The sequence below is a fragment of the Prionailurus bengalensis genome, chromosome B1, assembly GCF_016509475.1.
Source record: "Prionailurus bengalensis isolate Pbe53 chromosome B1, Fcat_Pben_1.1_paternal_pri, whole genome shotgun sequence".
NCBI lineage: Eukaryota > Metazoa > Chordata > Mammalia > Carnivora > Felidae > Prionailurus > Prionailurus bengalensis.
In genome coordinates, this window is record NC_057344.1 from 10,318,752 (window position 1) to 10,338,273 (window position 19,522).

Below are 19,522 nucleotides of genomic sequence, written 5' to 3' on the forward strand. Positions count from 1 at the left end.
GGATGATATGTTACTAATACAATAAAGAAATAGATTCTAGATTAGCATTAAGAGATCATTGTATCAAGTTATGAAATATTTGCAGAGTAGAGTACCAAATTGTGCATGAATTAATCATTGCTATTCTTTCTAAGATTTATGAATTGTGCTTTAAAATTAAATATACATGTATTGAAAAGATATATGTAGAAAATTTTCAGAGTCACTTTATATTAACTACGAGACTTAAAGAAATTAGACATTGGGCTTCCAGCTACTTGTATACATTTCTACAAAGAAAAGAATCAAAATGCACACAAATGTGTCAAATGTATGTTCTATAATCCTAAGTAGCAAGAGATTTTAGACTCCCTATATATTAAGCATTTTATGAAAATACAAACATAAAAATGTATATGTACATGTAGGTATAAATAAATATGTGGCTGTCCAAAATAATAAAAATCCCATGCTTAATAAGAAGTTATAAAAACTGTTACGATACACTCTGGAGATACTGATCCTCCATAAAAAATAATGTATTTTCATGAAATATTTATAAAAATGTAAAATAAATGCAGATAGGTATAAAGTTTAAAAACTAATAATCCTTAAATACCTCAATACTAATGAGTTTACTGAGTAATATTCTGTACACAAAGAACTTAGATTTTAAGTTTTTGCAAGAAGGCTTCACATTGAGTCCATTTTACACACAGACACTCATAAGAGACCTTAATATGTGAGTGTGTGTGTGTGTCTGTACATGTGATTGGCAAGATTCTTTCCAGTATTTGCTGCTTTTTGAAATTTATTTTATTGAGTTTCACAGCTGTCAACACACCTGTATTCTCCACCTGATATTCTGGATTTATAGTTCTGCAATTACAGAATTTCATTTTTATTTTAAACACCATAATCGTCCTTAATACTCCTGTAAGAACATAGTTGAAATTGTTTGTTTTCAGGACAACATATGTTGTCATATATATTTTCAAAAACAACTACTTTATTAAACTTCAGCTTTTGTTTCACTAAAAAAATTACTATCTGAAATTCTTGTCATTATGCTGGCGAATCTTTTGTGGAGTAGAGCTGCTCAATGCCACCTGCATACTGACAAATATTGTAATTTCCGTAAAATAGGGAAAGATCCATGTTTGATTAACGCTGTAATATAAAACTACTTGCAAGATGGGGTGCCTGGGTGGCTCAGTCGGTTAAGGGGCCGACTTTGGCTCAGGTCATGATCTCTTGGCCCATGAGTTTGAGCCCCGCGTCAGGCCCTGTGCTGACAGCTCAGAGCCTGGAGCTTGTTTCCGATTATGTGTCTCCCTCTCTCTGGCCCTCCCCCGTTCATGTTCTGTCTCTCTCTGTCTCAAAAATAAATAAACATTAAAAAAAATTAAAAAAAAACTACTTGTAAGAAACAACAGAATAGACATTGTAACATTTGTAAAAATTATATTTCTTTACATTCATTTAAATACACTAAATTTGACATTTTAAAAGAATAAAAAAGAGATAATGGAAAGTTTTCCTTCTCATTATTTATTTATTGCTCTTTCTTACATTAATTACAAATGAAGGTCATAAAAAGGCAAAATATTAATTAAAATAATATCTGTCTATACTGTACCAACACTATTTATGTGGAATATACTGGGCACATATTTTTTTCTAACTAATGAAATATTCCATTAATTAATAATTCAAAATAAGTTATACCTAAAACAAAATATTCTATATATAATAAGTATGTTTTAATAAAATAATGTATTTAAATTTATGTTATGATTAATATATTTTATATTTAAGGATTTGGGTTTTAGATTTTAAGATATATTTTAACTTTCAATGTCATTGTCCTTGAATAATAATTCTGATTACCAGAATTTTACCTATTAGCATCCATGAGTTCTTCAGCAGAACCAGTATTATGACAGTTTTCAATTCAAACTTAATGTTCTACCAATCATAAAGATGTACTATAACAACCTAGTGTTTATAAATAAACAGAAAATATAAATCAGTGCAGTTTTAATTTGTGCCATTAAATCCTTATTCTTTGAATATAAGTAATCTACTCATCATATACATAGAACATTCCAATTAGTTCTCATTTGATTTATCACAGGGCCCAGGAATTGTAACTGTTTTGCTTATAACTCAGTGCAGTTAAAGCCCACTGACAACAAAACAGACAATGAATTGTGTGTAGAAAATTAAATGCACATAATCTTTTTCATTTATTTTTTTCTATATACCATCCATCTTTATTTGTCAACTTTTTTCATTATACTGGTAGCTAATATCTTCTAAATATATTCCAAACATCTTAATACATAAGGAACAGATGATCCATTAACTACAATGAATAGCAAAGGAATAAAATTGATATTTATTGAATACTATATCCTTAGTGCAATATTGGATGATTTATTCTTATTGTATAAACTAATTTAAGATAAACCAGAGATTTTTCTATTACCATACTAGACAGCTGATATTCATAATGGTTATGTGACTTGCCCAAGGCCTCAATGTACCACTATACCCTGGTGTCTGGATACATGGAGTAAGTAGTAATATCTCATATAAAAAAAAGACCAGTGGATATGATATACATGTATGGAGATATAGTTTTGATTTAAAAAGATATCAGGAATGATACTATACAGTAGGCTGAAGTAAATAATTTTAAAAAATTCTTAATGTTTATTTATTTTTGAGACAGAGACAGAACATGAATGTGGGAGGGGCACAGAGAGAGAGGGAGACACAGAATCCCAAGCAGGCTCCAGGCTCTGAGCTGTCAGCACAGAGCCTGACGCGGGGCTCAAACTCACCAACCGCGCCGAAATCGGATGCTTAACCAACTGAGCCACCCAGGCGCCCCTCAAGTAAATAATTTTAAACAAAGATAACATAATGCCTTAAGCAATGAGACCAAACACTGTTTAAAGTAGGAATAAGTGGTCTACACTATTGTGTATGTGGTCCTGAGAAACAGATTTTTGCATTTTGTGCAAAGGCTTAGGCCTAAGCATGAGCCTTGGGGCAAAATTAAAAATAAAGACATGGGAATACTAATATGCTACCATTTTTTATATATAAAGAACTGATAGGATTTTACATACTATTTTGGTGTTTCTGGTCAAGTATGAATAATATTTACTTATAGCTGTTCATCCATATAGAATTCAAATTAGGAATAAACTGTACCTATCTATATATAAAATTCTAGACAATGCAGAAATGATCAGAGTCACCTGAGTATAACTGGATTTCTTTTCTAGTTGGATGATGAATGAAGTTTAGTAAATTGGTATGTTCACTAAATTATCATTTAAAGCAACGGAAAGGAGTTACCAAATTCCAGTTTTGCACATTTCTTAATGAGAAGGAATTAGAGCAAGAAAACACACAAAGGATAATAAGATAGACTTACTGTTACGGGAAATGAATCCATGGCAATATATATACATACATATATATATATATATATATATATATATATATATGTATATATATATTTTTTTTTTAAATCTGGAGTGAGATACCTAAAATTGTGTTTAGGCTAAAAACATGATCAGTACAAATGATGATGAGGAAGTTCTTTGTTTGTTTGTTTTTAATTTCTTCAAAAGAACACTTTACTGAACATGGCATTTGAAAGACTAGTTACTTTTAAGATTTATTATCACAAATTTTATTATACTACAAATATAGAATATGAGAATCCTTGTATTCTATTTATCTCAGTTGTCCCATGAAATATCACTCTAAAATGTATACTCTAAAAGGCCTTGAGTAATACAGGCAAATTAATTTTGGGTTACACGTCTATAAAATTCTATTTGCTTTGTTTCCTATGTTCTGAGACTGCAACGCTGCTTATATATATTAGAATAATGAGCTATCTAAATAAATAAATGTTATTTATAATATAGATGACTTACTTCATCATCTAAATCTTGAGATACAAATGGATTTACAAAACTTCATTAGGCAATAAGTATTCACTAAAAATACTGGAAAATTCTGCTGGTAAGACTCTGATGGAAAAAAAGCATTTGTATACTAATAAACAAAGAAGAAAACTATTCAAGGAAGACACTTCAAAATACACCAAAGAAGAAGTTAAGAATTTTGCCATCTTGTTAGTATCATAAGGTACTGAGTATGAAAATTTATCAATGTGCTGTTAACTTGCAGTATTATGTGATTTCTTTAAGGACCAATAATAGAAAAAAAAGCTAAGAAATATTATTACCCTTGTCAGTGTAGATTTTTTGACAAGTCAATGTGGATGTCTCTTCATCAATTTAAGAATTACAGGGATTATTTCAGGGCTCTGATTCCCTTCGTGGCAAGCAGCCTCTTTTCTTTCTACACCAATAAATTCAACTTTACTGAGAAATAGATGGGCTCCCCCAATCACTTGACCTAATTAAATTTTAATAATATTTCTTGCTCCTTTCTGTCAGTTCTCTTCATGGTCTTCAGTGGTTATTACGGCTTTTTAACATTAATTATATCCAGAGATTATACAGAAACAATTTATATCACATACAGTTTAAAAATATTTTGTACTTTCCCCTAAACACATTTCTGAAAATACTGATTTCAGTGTAGTCCAGAATCCACTTCACTTGCCAGCCAAGTCTATCTACTATTTAAAGATCCAATATGTAATACTCTTCTCTGTAGAACACAATTTCTTTGTAAGCATCGAAAATCTGATTAATCTAGGCACTAGTCCCTTAAAGAAGGCACAGATTTGTAGTCACTTATTTTGCTATCATAACTCCTAAGACTAAGATCAAAAAGTTAAAATCAAGTTATTTCTAGAACTTAGAAAACAGCTAAGAGAAAAGAAAAAGAAAAGAAAGAAAAATAGCTTTATTTTTTTTAACTTTTTTTTTAATCTTTACTTTTGAGATAGAGACAGACTGTGAGTGGGGGAGGAGCCCAGAGACAGGGAGACATAGAATCCGAAGCAGGCTCCAGGCTCTGAGCTGTCAGCACAGAGCCTGACGTGGGGCTTGACTCATGAACTGTGAGATCATGACCTGAGGTGAAGTCGGATGCCCAACTGACTGCGCCACCCAGGCACCCAAAAATAGTTTTATTTTTAAATACAACCTTCTAAAGTCTAAAACTTTTGCATTTTTACCTATTAGATTACCTGATTAGATAATATTCACTGTGTCAGTTTTCTAAGTATGTGTGAACACCCTAAGACCTTTTAGGCTTTCACTCTGATTTTTACTGTTGTTTTTAAGATACATATATATTTACATATATATCTCATATATATATATATATATGATATATATATATATCATATAAATATATATATTTATTCATTCTTTCTTTCCTTAAACAAATACTTAGTGACCACCTATAATGTACTAAATATTTTTCTAGGTACAGTCTTGATAGCAGTAAATAAGATAAGCCTTTCTCTCTTTATATTTTTTCTAAGAAGTTTTTAGTATTTAATTTTTTGGTATATACTTTTGTTTGGTCTTATAATGGCATTAGTAACCTCAAGAGTAAGCTAAGTTCTTCATACACAGGTTTTCAATATTTTAACTTATATTTGTTTTGCTTAGGTATATCATCTTTCATGATACATCTTTTTGAAATATATATCAAATAAACTTAGTTTTTAAAGCCAAGGAAAGAACAATCTCATTGCATATACCTACAAAAATTAATAGTGGTGCAAAAATTATGCACAGCCAGCAAAACTGGCAAAATTAATGTGCTGATCCTAACCAGATTTGCAAAAATGCAAATACTGCAGTTTTTATCTCACAGTTTAAAGAGATAAATTTCAAGAAAAGAGGAATACTTTTTTTTAATAAAAGTAATAGTAAGCTTAAATAATTCTTGATACCAAAATATTTGTAACAGCAGAATATAAAGACACTATTTGTTGGAGACTCTGTACTTTCTTTAAGAAGATACACTTTTCCCAAATATTTTTGACATAAAAAACATATATATTTGAAATAATTAAAAATACATTTATATATTTATTTGACATAAGAAAAATACATTTATGTATTTATAGGACCATTATTGTTCACATTATTTACAAATGCTTCTGAACTTATAAATAGGAACATATACTTTCTAAACACACATTTTACAAATTAACTATTTAATGCTTATCAATTTACTTTTACTTGTCTATGAAATAGGGAATCTATTATTAAAACTATTATTTAAAACTGTTTAAAGATTAGAATTTAAGGTACTGATGTATTAAACATGCTGTAAGAATATTTTAAGGAAAGTCTGTTCTTTATAACAAAACAATAAATCAAATAGCTAGGCTAGGCCTCATGATTAGTAATATAAGAGGGGCTGGAGTGTGCTATAAAATGCAGATTACATTTCCACTAAGAAAGAAGGAAAACACATATCCCCTTTACAGTTTATAGTCAGATGAGGAGGATACTTGCTTTTATGTTTATAGTAGAAAAAGCGTCTTCTCACAGCTCACTATATGATTTTATACCTAAAGGAACATTTTAAATATGAATGTAACCTGGTAGAGATCAAAATAAGATTAGTATTAAAAAATTATCCAGGGGCGCCTGGGTGGCTCAGTCGGTTGAGCGCCCGACTTCGGCTCAGATCATGATCTCGCAGTCGGCAAGTTCGAGCCCCGCATCAGGCCCTGTGCTGATAGCTCAGAGCCTGGAGCCTGTTTCAGATTCTGTGTCTCCCTCTCTCTCTGACCCTCCCCCATTCATGGTCTGTCTCAAAAATAAATAAACTTAAAAAAAATTATCCAGAAAAGGTAAAAGAGCAATAATATGGAACATACATGATATTAAATTAAACACCAAGAGGGAAGAGGGTTGTATTTTCCTCTGACAATAAAATTTGTGAGATCAAAGATATAAAACTTGTGTTTCAAGAACTGTCTGCTAAAGAAGTAGAAGAGAAATATGTGTGTGTGTGTGTGTGTGTGTGTGTGTGTGTGTGTGTGTATAATCAAGTAATAGAAAAAATCAAAATATTCAAAAATCCTGAAGTGGAGATAGGCTAAAGGTAACTTGATATTAGTTACTTAGAAAGTATAGGCAGAAGATTAAGATTAGAAAATTTCGTAGGAGTTAGGTAGTCATAAAGATAGGTGAATAAATGAAGACTACATAAGGATTTTCTGCCTGGAGTATTATCTGAGACAGTAAAAATGGAGAGCATAGGGAAATATGATTGCATCCACATCCATATCAATGGTTTACATATTACATTAATTATAAATCGTCTAAGTGTACAAGAAATGTATACTTTAAATATATTAACTAAAAATGGTCTAACTCTATTAATAAGATACAGAAACTAAGAATGATTTAAAAAAGAAAATGACCCAACTCTAGGCTGTCTGCAAGCGTGTCACTTAAAAGAAAATAAAATAGAAAGAAAAATGCATAACAACATCCTTCATGAAATTAGATTAAAAGTAACAATAGCATAGCTTTCTACCATGCAAACATCAATCAACAGTATGGTTAAGTACTTATATTAATACCAGGTAAAGTGGATTTCAGAGAAAAGTAAATTACACCAGAGGGAATGAGGAACAAAGCTTATTGACGAATTGAGCAACTCAGCAAGAGGACACAGAAATCTCGATGAACTAAACAACAGGGCTTCAAAATACATGAAGCAAACAATGAACTAAAAGGAAATATTTAAAAATATAAAAGTATTTATATATTTTTCAATGGTTTCTCAGAAATAGAATTAACAGATAGAAAATTAGTAAATCTACGGAAGAAATGAACACCATGACCTCATGGTGAACCTCATGGACATGTGCATAGCTCTCCACTTAACAACAACATAAGCAATTTTTTTCAAATGCATATGGAATTTTCACTAAGGCAGACCATATTCCAGGCCTTACATCAAAACATAACTGAATTAAAAAAAAGATAATCATATAAAATATGTTCTCACACCATATAAAATGAAACTAGGAATCGATGCAAAAAAATAATAAAAAATCACCTGTAACATGAAATTAAACAATATGCTACTAAGTAATTTGTGTGTCAGGGCATAATTACCACAGGAAATTAGGAAATACCATGAGTTACACAAAAATCAAAATACAGCATATTGTTGGAATATAGCTAATAGAGTTCTTAGAAGGTTATTTATAGTGTTATATCAGAAAAGGAAAAAGTTCTCAAAATGATCATCTACTTTTTCCTGTGAATTAAACTAGAGAAGAGATAACAAATTAAGTCAAAATAAAGCTAAACAATTTAACAAAGATAGAAACAGAAATAAACATAATTGAAAAGAGAAAGACAATGGAAAAAACTAATGAACTCAAATCTGTTACTTTGAAAAGATCAGTGAAATTCATAAACTTCTTAGCATGACTGAGATGAAGAAGAAAAAAGACAAATTGTAAAAATCAGGAGTAAAAAAAATATATCATTAGAGACTCTGCAATCATTCAATAGATACTAATATAATACTAATGCTAATATACTACAATAAATAGCTCTATGTACTATCAAAGTTCACCCCAGATGAAACAGATAATCTGAATATAACTATTAGGCAAACCAAATTTCTAGTTTAAAAATGGGCAGAAAAATATCTGGAAAATATTTAGATTGGAAGACTCATCAAATTTTTTGAGAAGAAATAATTCCGATTCTAGACAATCACTTTTGGAAAGTAGAAAAGAGCACTCATTGACTCATTTAATACTAAAAGCAGAAAAAAAAATGGAACAAAGTGGTGGGGAAACACTACATACCAATATCTCTCATGAATTTAGACACATGAAAAAAAGTTGCCACCAAATGTTAGTAAATTAATTCACAGGTATGTAAAAGAAAAAGTACACCATAACCAAGTAGAACTTATTCTAGGAATAAAAGGTCTGTTCAATATTTGAAAATTAATTAATGCAACCCATCATAGTAATGGTCTAAAGAAGAAAAGAACACATGGTCATATATGAACCTCTAATATAAAATTTAATAGGTATAGAATTAATAATTTTTTGTTAAAATCAGGAACAAGAAAAGAATATCCTGTTTTACCACTTGAATTCAAGATTGTGATGAAAATTGTAGCAAGTGCAATAAGGAAATAAAAAGCATTCAGATTGTAAAGGAAGAAATAAGCCTCTGTTATACACAACCTAATTGTCTTTGTAGAAAACTCAAAAGAATCTACAGAAAAGCTACCAGAATGAAGAAGTAAGTTTAAAAACGTTGCAAAATACCCAGTCAACAGATAAAAATCAGTAGTGTTTCTGTACACTAGCAATGTACAAGTGGAAATACAAACTTCAAAAAATAGCTCTTATATTAGCCCTAGTAAAAATTAAATGCTTATGTATAAACACAGCAAAATATGTGTAATATCTATGTACTAAAAACTGCAAAATACTGATAAATCTAAGAAGATCTAAATAAAATGAGAGGTATACTATGTTCTTGGAATGGGAGACATCCAATGTTACTTCTCTTAAATGGATCTACTGACCTAACTCAATATAATATTCTGATCAAATGCCTTGCCTTTTTGTTTTGTTTTGTTAGATAAATTTATTTTAAAATATATATGGAGGGACAAGGACTAAGATAAAACATTAAAAAAAAACAATGATGTAAGATGTTATGATTTAAAATAAAACTACAATAATCAAGATGTTGTGTTACTGGGGAAAAGATAAATAAACACAGAGAACAATGGAACAGAATGAAGAGTCAACAAAATGATCCATGCAAATACGGCATTTAGTTTTTAATATAATACCAAAGGAATTTAATGCTGGAAGGATAATCTTTATAAGAAATGGTATTGGAACAATCGATTAAAAAAAAAAGAACAACCTAAGCCTCATACCTTACCTGTATACTAATTCAAATGAACCAAAGATCTTTAACCAAATGTTAAAGCCAAAGTTAAAAAACTGTTAAAGAAAAAAAAAAAAACGGACAAAATTTTTATAAACTAAGCTTAAGACTTCTTACTTTGACACCAAAAAAAAAAAAATCCATTAAAAAATAATAAATTGACTCCAGCCATTTGTATGTATTGTATTTTGCTCTCTGAAAGACTAAGAGATTGAAAGACAAGTTTCACATTGGGGATAATATTTGGAAATCAAATGTCTGACAAAGTACTTGAATCTAGAATATATTGAGCTTTGCATTGCTATTAAATGCCCTTTAGTAAAGGATTTGAGACAATCACTACAATTAGATTTATAAGTTTACATAATTTGTTTATGATATGTAAATGAATCTGAAGATAATGCCAAATGGAATAATATTTCAAGAAAGAATGATTTCAGAAAGAATCCCATTTAATATGCCTTGAGATATCTCCTGAGAAATTTCTAAAATTAAAGTCTAAAATGTGACATGCATTAAAATGCATACTCAAATTGCCAAATAATTTTATATAGTTTATTTACCAATCTTATGCAAAAATATTCCTTTATCCTTACCTTTTTGTAAGATAATTCTAGATCTTAGACAAGATTTAGCACCAGTTCTCTTGTAAAATACATACATATTTATGGGGCGCCTGGGTGGCGCAGTTGGTTAAGCGTCCAACTTCAGCCAGGTCATGATCTCGCGGTCCGTGAGTTCGAGCCCCGCGTCAGGCTCTGGGCTGATGGCTCAGAGCCTGGAGCCTGTTTCCCATTCTGTGTCTCCCTCTCTCTCTGCCCCTCCCCTGTTCATGCTCTGTCTCTCTCTGTCCCAAAAATAAATAAATGTTGAAAAAAAATACATATATATTTTTTCTTTTGTTAGAAATGAAGAGGGCACTTTCTTTCATCCAGTTCCTGTTTTATTCCTGTAGTGAAATAGTTGTTCTTTCTGTACTTTATGATTCTAGGTTATTTTAGTGCATGTACTAAAGTGAGACACTGATAGTTCTTCCACACTCACAATTGGGAGTTTCAAGGAAATCTTGAGACATTCCACTATGGAGAATTTTTTTTTTACATCTATTTATTTTTGAGAGACAGAGAGAGGCAGAGCATAAGCAGAGGAGGGGGAGAGAGAGAGATACAGAATCTGAAGCAGGCTCCAGGCTCTGAGCTGTTTGTTAGTACAGAGAGGGACGCAGAGCTTGAACTCCCAAAATGCGAGACCATGAGCTGAGCTGAAGTCGGATGCTCAACCAACTAAGCCACCCAGGTACCCTGAGAAATGTTTTTAAGGCTTACATGAAAATTCCCTGAAGACTTTAGATAAACTCATGTCTTTAACCATCTAAGTTTTAATTTATTTGTTTTTTTTTTAATGTTTGTTTATTTTGAGAGAGAGAGAGAGAAAGAGAGAGAGAAGGGCAGACAGAGAGGGAGAGACAGAATCCCAAGCAGGCTCTGGGATATCAGTGCAGAGCCTAACAAGGGGGTTGATCCCTCAAACTGTGAGATCATGACCTGAGCCGAAATAAAGAATCAGACAGTTAAGTGACTGAGCCACCTAGATGGCTCCCATGTAACTTTTTAAAGAGATGAATCAAAATCATAAGAATTTAAAAGTTCATAGGTTCTAAATTCAGAGGGTTTTGTTTTGTTTTACTTTTGCTTTTTTTGGAGAGAGGTAGAAAGCAAGTATATGGTAGCAGAATTTTCCTCAATCTCCCAGGTATCAAAATTAATTTATAGCAATTATGTATATTTTCATTTTAAATTATATTTCTGTACATTATTTTTGCCACAATTATAATATTTCCTGTGAGAAGTGCTGTTGATTTTTAATTTATTTTGAAATAATATTTATAATATTATAATCTATTCAATATATATAATCTATATAATAGAATCTATATTCAATGGATATCTAAAAAAATGCTCTTTTCCCCAGTACTTTAAATGTTTTCTTCCATTTCATGACATTTGCCTTTTACATATGCACTATCTTTCAATGTTATTAAAGTAAAAACTCTTTACTTACTTCATAGTTACATGAAAACATTGATTTAGTGTCTTGTAAAGACTATATAACCAGTGTAGATAAGGTTGTGGGATGACTAATGATATCGCTATAACATTATCTTGTTTTTACTGGCAAAAAATTTTCACTTCACAAACTCAGAGACAGATATCCAATGCTTCCTTGTTGCTTCTCATGCAACCTTGACAGTTAAAAATATTGGTAACATTGTCGTATTGCACAATTTTCACTGCTTATCAGAACTAAGGAATATATAAACACTTTTCATGTAATTCATCAGTAAGTCAGAAAACCTAGTGATGTGTTTGAGGCAGCAGGTAGGTCATGATACTAAATTGCTTTTTTTCCCCTTTATTTTAGAGAAAGAGAAAGAGAGAGAGACAGAGAGAGAGAGAGAGAGAGAGAGAGAGAGAGAGAGAGAGAGAATGAGCAGGGGAGAGGGGCAGAGGGAGAGGAAGAGAGAATCTTAAGCAGGCTCTAAGCTTAGCATGAAGCCTGATACGGGGCTTGATCTCATGAACCTAGCATGATGACCTGAGCTGAAATAAAGAGCTGGACACTTGACTGACTCAGCCATCCCGGAGCACCATCAATTGCTATTTTTATAATAGTTTTTGCACAGACTCACCATAGTTACAGATGTTATCTTCTGAAGAAGTTAAAATATGTGTGTGCATTTTGCAAAATTAATGTTTTTAAGTGAAAAATGAATGTTAGTTATAGTAATGCAAGGAGTATTTCCAAGGCTCTTCCAAAGGTGAACTATACTGTCACTATTATGTTCTGAACCTGCATTTATTACCTTTAAAAAGAAAAAGTAAACCCTTCTTTCAGAGCATTATAATTGTATTTGGGCCTAAGATCTATGTGAGGAAATAGAAAACTTTAGTAGATTATATCATAGTTATATGATTAGTTATATCATAGTTATATCATATATCTCTCTTTCTCCCTTCCCTTCCCTTCCCTTCCCTTCCCTTCCCTTCCCTTCCCTTCCCTTCCCTTTCCTTTCCTTTCGGTTTATTCGTTTTTCAGAGACAGAGAGACAGAGTGTGAGTGGGGGAGGGGCAGAGAGCAAGGGAGACACAGAATCTGAATCAGGCTCCAGGCTCTGAGCTGTCAGCACAGAGCCTGATGGATGCGGGGCCCAAACTCAGTGAGGGCGAGATTGTGACCTGAGCTGAAGTCGGACACTTAACCCACTGAGCCACTCAGTTACTCTTGGTTTTATACTTTAAAGCCTGAGGCTGTTTATCAAGATGGGAAGCTCAGTCAAGAAAACCAATGATTCTAGTTGGAATCAGAGTAGTTGGAAGCAGCCAATCTTAGTATTTGAAACTCCATGTGAATGAGACATGTTAGAGGCAAACTAATCATTTCCATGATCTCTGAACTGAGCTTCCTAAGTGGATCAGTGACAGACACATTTTGAGAAAAACATTAAGACTTTGTGAGGCACTAAAGTCACACAAAACAGTAGTAGGGAAAATTATTTTTGTATAGAAATGCTAAAAGAAAAACAATACTAATTACTATCTTCTGTTCATCAGTTTTTTTTTTTCTCTTAGAAAAGCAAACTAGCCCATCCATCCTTCAGATCTTAATTCCATTTTTTTTTTTTAACGAGGTACAACACTGCATAAGTTCAAGATGTGCAACATGTTGGGGCACCTGCGTAGCTCAGTCAGTTCACCTTCTGACTCTTTTGGCTCAGGTCATGGTCTTGCAGTTCATGAGTTCGAGCCCCACATTGGGCTCTGCACTGAGAGTGCAGAGCCTGTTTGGGATTCTCTCTCTATCCTCTCTCTCTGCCCCTTCCCCGCTCATGTGCTCTGTCTCTCACTCTCTCTCTCTCAAGAGTAAATAAATGTAAAACAAAATGTGCAACATGTTGATGTTATACACTTACATGTTGTAAAATGATTATCATTGTGGCATTAACTAATATCTCCATCACCTCACATAATGACCATTTATTTTCTTTCTTTCTTTCTTCCTTTTTTTTTTGGTAAGAACATTTAAGATTTACTCTCTCAATAACTTTCTAGCATACAATACAGTATTAACTATAATCAGCAAAGTGTACATTAGATTCCCAAAATTTAGTCATCTTATAACTGACTGTACTTTTGGAGCAGATATCAGGTGATATCTCATTGCTGTTTTGATTTGTATTTCCCTGATAATAAGTTATATTGAGCATCTTTTCATGTACATGTTGTTCATTTGAAAATATTCTTTGGAAAATGTCTATTAAGTTCCTCTGATCATTTTTTAATTGGATTTCTTTCTTGTTATTGAGTTGTACAAGTTCTTTATAGATTTTGGCTAATAACACCTTACCAGATATATGATTTCCAAACATTCTCTTTCATTCCTAGGATGTCTTCTCATTTTTTAATTATTGTGTGTTTTTCTCATGTGTGTGTTTTTTGTTATGCAGAAGTTTTTGTTTCATATGGTCTCATTTATGCTTACTTTTGTTGTTGTGCTTTTTATTTTATATTAACAAATATCATTGACATGACCAATGTCAAAGGGCTTTCCCCCCCAATGTTTTCTTCTAGGAGTTTTAGGGTTTCATGTCTTATGATTAAGTCTTTTGTCCATTTTGAGTTAATTTTTCAAGCAGTAGAAGATAAGGGTCCAATTACATTCTCTGCATGTGATTATCCAGTTTTCCCAACGCCATTTATTGAGGAGACGTTCCTTTCCCCATTGAATATTTTTGGCTCCCTTGTCAAATAATAGTTGACTATTTCTATGAGGGTTAATTCTTGATTTTGTTCCATTGGTCTATGTATCTATTTTAATGTGAGTATGACACTATTTTTATTACTACAGTTTTGTACTATAGTTTCAAATTGGGAAATATGATGCCTATGGTTTTGTTCTTCTTTCTCAGAATTCCTTTGGCTATTGGGGGGTCTTTGTGATTCCATACAACATTTAGAATTATCTTTTTTCTTTTTTTGTAAAACAAAGTATCATTGGAATGTTGATAGGGATTGCACTGAATCTACAGGTAATTTTGAGTAGTATGAACATTTTAACAATATTAATTGTTCTGATCCATGAACATGGGATGTCTTTCCATTTATTTGTGTATTCAATTACTTTCATCACTGTGTTATAGTTTGCATTGTACAGATTCTTACCTCCTTGGTTAAATTTAATCCCATCTTTTAAAGATGATTATCATACCTCACACACACACACACACACACACACACACACTAACAAGGAAAAGCCTGGCAATAATAAATTGGAAGAAAATAAAAAGTAATGGGATAAAATATAATTCCTATCTAAGTTAATGGGTCTATTTTCCTTTTAGTATCTTAATTATCATGTGTTGCAGCAATGGATTTCAATATGGACTCTCTGAACCTCTTTTACCATACTTGAAAAAAAAATGCATTTCTGCCTCTTTGTGTCCTAGAGTTGTTTAAGAATCAAATGAGATAATAATACAGAAACTCTGAAACACCAGTGAAATACAAAACAGTACTGTAATCTTTTAGAACCACGAATGATACTGTATTTCAAATGTGGGGAGGGATAACTGTTAACTTTAATACTGGTAAACTCTCTCATACTCCTCTTGGTAATCACCACATAGTCTTATAAAAATAAGTGCAAACTTCAGTTACAGAAAATAAAAATTTCATTCATACACTTACATATTGATAGCAATCAACACTCTACTGTGGACCAATAAAAGTTTGCAGATGTATATTGGAAAAAAATCTCACAAGATGCAATATGTGATGCTTTCTGTAAATACTCTAAACAAGACATTCAAGAATACAATTTAAAGTAATACTATTTAGAAAAGAGTCAATGGAATTTGTAAGATGGGCTCAAATGTACTGTTTGATAAATCATTGATTCAAAAATCGTTAAGAGCTGTACCAAGATTTTTGTTACTATTTTAAAGTTTTAGTATTTAATTAAAAGATTGCCTGAAGATCACCTTAAAAATACCTTACCAAAGCATACTCAAAAGCTCAGATAAAAAGTGAATAAGCAGTTTTTGCCACGTTGGGACTGAAAAAGAAAATCCGGTCTATGAACTAGTTTTCAAGATACAAGCTATTTAAAATGTTGGTGTGATTATAATTTAAATTACATCAAAAATTTTTAAATGTTTCTCTTTGAAGAGTTTTAAGTTATATCTGAAGTATAATGCATTTCCTCATTTTTAAGTACTGCTATTCTACAAGTACAAAGAGAAAGCTTTAGATTACTACATTCATATAATCCATGTTACTTTAAAAATCAAAAGTTATCATAAAAAGATAGTGTCTAAATTTGAGCAGCATTTGTCAAATGGGATTATGTGAAGGATTAAAAATCTAAGAAATGGATGTCTCTAGGCTGGTCATCAGAAATGATTTAGTGTGTCTACTGCCATCTCTAATATGTAATCACAAAAATGTCATGATAAAGTCATAATCTCTACTCAATAAAGTCAAGCCCAGAAACCTTATGATGAGTGAATTTAAATCCTTTGAAACTTCGCTTTTAACGTCCTTCCCATAACTACTTGGAAATTTTCTTTTATTCTGTTCCTTATTAGTAAAGACCATGATTAGTATAATTACATTATTATATATGCACAAAATATTGTGTATCAGCCATCCCTGAGTAGATAACATGAATGTTATTTTTCTTTAATTCATGGGAAGTCATGGAGGAATTGAGCTCTACTTAACATGTACATATACATACACACACCAAACATATGCATGCATACATATACAGTTTCACATATATATATGCATATGTGTGTATATGAATATGTATATGTGTATACACACATATGAAATGAAGGGATACTAATAATTAACCAAAATGCATAAATTATTCTATGTTAAAATACCAACTTCTATTTCAGGTTTCTGTATACTTGACAAAGTAGTCAAAAGGCATGTTGAAAGCAAAGTATTTAAAATCAGATGCATCTATTTAAATTCTAGCTTTGTTACTTATTAGTTAAGATTGTATTTTAAGCTAAGATTTTTTTAAAAGGAAGATTTAACTTCTCTGAGCTTCAGATTTCTCATTTATAATATCGTAATATGGGACACTTGGGTGGCTCAGTTGGTTAAGTGTCCGGCTTCAGCTCAGGTCATGATCTCATTGTTCATGGATTTGGCCCCACGTAGGACTCTGTACTGACAGCTCAGAGCCTGGAGTCGGCTTTGGATTCTCTGTCTCTCTTTCTCTGTTCTTCCTCCACTCACACTCTATCTCTCTCTCAGATAAATTTTTAAAAAATTATAATATCAATATGCATATATTTTTTGTATCACATAACTACACTTTTGATATGTGACATATAGCATACATAGTACACGAATGACACATGCTTATAATATTGGTAACAACATGTATTCTTATACTTCCATTCTACCAGATAAATAAGTAATATAACGTTGATGTTGGTGGAAAAAGAATGTTCAAACACTTGCTTTCAAATATTCTCTTCGGGTTTCAGTCCCTTCATGTCAACAAACAACTCTGCTAAGGTGAACAGTGATCTCCATGTCATATAATAGAACAGGTTATCAACCCCATTTGATCTATAGTTGAATGTTACTTTCTAAATCTTGTTTCTGTCCTTCCATGTGTTTTATGACACAATCACTACCACCTTCTCCTCCTTCCCCTTCCTCTCCCTCCTCTCCTTTCTCCCCCCTTCTCCTCCTTTTTCTTCTTCTTATTGCTATTAATAAATTATCTTTGCATCATTTTATACCCACACTAAAATATCTCATGGGCACATTTGAGCACATAAAAAAAATCAAACTCAATGGCTTTCTTCACGTGTGAAATTGTAGATTACTTTATTTTTTATGAATTCATTATTATCCCTCCCAAACTTGGTAGTCACCCTTAAACCCTCCATTTCTATCACCCCCTTTCTCCAGTCCATCATCAATTTTTACTTTTGTATCTCCTAAACATTTGTGGAAATCTTTGACTTCTCTTCATTTCCATCACCTCCACCTAATCCAAATATATGTGTATTGTTTTCCTGTTGTGACTGGTACAGTAACACTTCAGCTGAATTGCCTCCATTCTCTCTGGTTCTCTTCTACCCTCCACAAATAACCACCCAGTTTGTCCATAAAGAAAAATTATTTTTTTCTTCCCTGTGTAACAAACATTACAGGTTTCCCATTGTTCTTAACCTAGTCACTAAATTTCTTCTCAAGGACTACAAGGCATTGTATGCCTTTTCCTCCACCTGCATCCAATTGCTACACACATGTACCTTTTGGTACATCTTCACTTGTCATTTTTCACCAACTATCTTCACTTGTCATTTTTCCAAAGTGTCTACTAAAATGCTTGGGACATTTTAGGTACTCGATATATATTTGATAAATTTAGATGAATAAATGAAATAGCAAAACATGAAGGAGGGGGCAAAATCCTAGATGATTTCATGGGAAATTCGGTATAGACTATTGATACATAACAGTAGCATTTTACTTTACAATTGAGTTATTTATAACAATCTACGAATTTCTGTAAACCCACCCCACTACAATCACAGAGTATTTCTGGGTTAATTGCATATGTAGCATGTTGATAGAGCTTAAGAGAGTATCACCAATTTGGAGGAAATATGAACTTCCTATATTTCTATAATTGGAGCATAAATGATACAGAACTACCACAATGTATGAAAAAATAGATCTTTAATCAAATCTATGTTGAAATTCTGGTAAGTTCCTTGAAAGAAGCAAAAGATCTTTACAAGAAACAAAGAACAGTTATTATTGATTCTACTTTATAAAGAGAAGCTTAATGAAATTCTGGAAGAGCTAAAACTAAACTCATAATTGTGTGACAAGTGCAATAAATACCCTGTGTGAGTGTGGACTTCCCAAAAACCATTATTGCCAAAATCCAATGATAGGACTAATTGATGATGTGGAGTAATTTGTGGATATAAGATTATTATAATGTATTGGTTATGGTCTAAATTGTCATAAAATTCCCATTTCCTCCATTTTCATCATTCATCCATTGTCAAGTTCCAATATATCCCATTAATGCCATTGATACATATTTATGCAAGTAGATCATCCTATAGTCAGCACTAGTTTCCTGTAGATAAACTAAATGCTTCTACCAAAAGGGACTTATATCAAAGTTAAGTCAAATTGCCTTATATATTTTTTCAAATTCAGCTAAACTGGTTTATTCCAATTATGATTTATTCAGAGATTATAAGCCTAAATTTTCTATTCTTATTCCCTTTCATAGGAGAAATCAAGTATATATTAAAGTGCACTGCAAAGGAAACAATCAACAAAACTAAAAGGCAACCAACGGAATGGGAAAAGATATTTGCAAATGACATATTGGACAAAGGGCTAGTATCTAAAATCTATAAAGAGCTCACCAAACTCCACACCCAAAAAACAAATAACCCAGTGAAGAAATGGGCAGAAAACATGAATAGACACTACTCTAAAGAAGACATCCAGATGGCCAACAGATACATGAGAAGATGTTCAACGTCGCTCCTCATCAGGGAAATAAAA